The sequence below is a fragment of the Carlito syrichta genome, unplaced genomic scaffold, assembly GCF_000164805.1.
Source record: "Carlito syrichta isolate Samal-C Ts95f unplaced genomic scaffold, Tarsius_syrichta-2.0.1 Scaffold289249, whole genome shotgun sequence".
Lineage (NCBI taxonomy): Eukaryota > Metazoa > Chordata > Mammalia > Primates > Tarsiidae > Carlito > Carlito syrichta.
The window spans coordinates 20065-22572 of NW_007233345.1; positions in this window are offsets into that span (position 1 = coordinate 20065).

A 2508-nucleotide genomic window follows, 5' to 3' on the forward strand; every position below is an offset into this window, starting at 1 on the left:
ATTAACTTCTATGCCACAAGTTACTTAACTGATTTATTATTTTATATTTTGCTTTTTCCACAATTTTTTTTTTTTGCTTTTAAAAATAATAAACTTTGTGCCTATGGTTTTTATTTTTTTGAATTATTCCCTTAGGCTAAATTACTATCATTATAATTACTTAGTCAAATGTGAAGAATATATTTACTATTGCAAATTCTTCTCTATCAATTTAACCTGTTAACAGCAATGTTTGACATGTCAGTTCCTAAGCAGACTTGCCAATTTTTGGATTTAGTTTCTTTATTTCAGCCCATCTAAGGATATAAAATTATTGTTTTAATTTTTAGTTTTTAATTACTGGCAAGTTTAAACACCTTTTATGGTTATCACTCTTATTTTGTTTTACATGCTTTACTGAGAACAGAGTATTTAAAAATATTTTTTCTAACTATTAAAGTAATATTTGTTGAATGTAGAAAAGCATGAAAAAGAAAATAAAAATTACTCACCATTCTACCACTGAGGGAGAACTAAGTTAAATGTCTTAGGAAATTAGAGGCATGCTGTATTTAGAGTTTGAATTCTTTTTTCTTGTAGCATCATTTGCCCATCTCTTAGATATAGTACATTAACTTTTACAATATTTTTTATTTACCTCTAAAATTAGTATGACAAAGTGAAAGGAGAGTGCCCAAATCTGAGTCTCTGGAAAGGAGTTTATAGTACCACTCGCAGCATCTGAGTCAAGTCACAAAGATCCCTAGGTTGTGACAACTTATTCTCAGGGACATAGCAAAGCATATCCCGCTAAGAACCTTGCTAACGACATGCTTTTATGTTTTTCATATCTGTATGCCAAGACCTTTCAGGTAAAGCTAGAGAACTCTACCTGTAGTCTTGTGCAGTGCCAGTTTTTCTGCTGGTGATTTTTAATATCAGTTTATCACCTTTGATCAACCACAGTTGACAAGACATGAAAAAGTAGATTAATCAGTGACTTAGCATCTGGAGTTTGCCATCAAGTGTTTTTAGTTTGATGACTAAATATTCCCATAGCTAACAGTCATACTGAATTCAACAGCTGATTAATACTTTAAAGATTTAATTAATATGAACAGAGACTGGTGACACATAGCTAACGTGCGGGTGTTCATTAAAACTTATTAATGTGTCCCAGCCATCATTTTTCCCTATTTCTTATTTATTGACTCTATTTACATTCATGCATAGACCATTTATCTCTTTATAATTTACAAGGATCAGAGTTTGCTTGACATTTGAGAAAGCTTTTGCCTCAGGTATCTAGCTGTGGGCATCCCCCTCTGTGTACTTGAGAAAATGTCCACTTTTCTGGTCTAAAGTCATATTCTGTGGAAGAAGTCAGTTTTTCATTCTAAGAAACATTTTTCTAGTCTTTTGGCGAGTCCTCACTATTTATAGACACCCATGTATTTTCGAATGGTCTTTCACAGCTATACTAATGCCTCTTTTCTACTATTTATCCATAGCAGTTGAAGACAGATTTTCCTATAGATAGAATTCACCTTGGAGTCAGGACACATGATAACCATGTACCATCATAGAGTTAATATTTCTTAGGCAACAATCTTGGAAACTCCACAGAGCTTTCAAGTTGATTATTTGGTTGCCCAATTGCCTCAAGCTATGAAATAGTCAAAGATACTTACAAAGACCATGTGCTGAAAGCCACCGTCTCCTGCAGTGCTCATGGGGATCATTTTTAATTAGCAGCCATACTCAGTTACATTTTTATTTCTCAAACCCCAGAGTAGGTTGGACTGCCTCCATATCACCACTTAACCTTCCCAACGGGAGAATAGGCCCATCATTGCCTACCCACCAGCTTGGGTATGGCTCCAATTGCTAGCAAACCAACGCTTAGCCTAGATAACCTTTGAGGTTTCTTCCATTTCTGGGAGGCTATGATTCAGTCTTGTCTTCTAGAAATTCTGTGGACGCTGCATGCCAATAACCTTTAGATACCATCTTAATCTTCATGATACTGACTCATAAACTTAATAACCCTTTTTGCAAAATCAAAAATACACACCAAAAAGACCATTAAGCACTTCTTCTCCCCGATTTGAGACTTAGCTTAGCCCGGTAAGGTTTCCAAGGCCCAGCTTCTTCACCAGAAAAAAAGGAATATTACCTATCTCCTCCCCCATTGCTGGCATTGCTGGTTTTCCCTTTTTTCTTCCCTCGGGCTGCAGGAACCTTTGTTCTAGAAAGAGTATCTACTCGTCAAAAGAACTCATTCACTTTTTTCTCTCCTAGCTAGAATTAACTCTGCTGTGTTCTGAGTGTAAGCAACCCTGAGTTCCTCTTCTCACCTAGAGTTGCAAGGGAATCACAGACACTAAGGGGACATTTTGATGTGTGGCAGGGAGCCAACCAAATTGTCATACAGTGAGAGAAACAAGCCAAATTATTCTCAGTTGGGTTCAAAACAAATTTGGTTGGAGTGGGAGTCCGCAAACAAAGGAGGCAGGAAACGGTAATGAA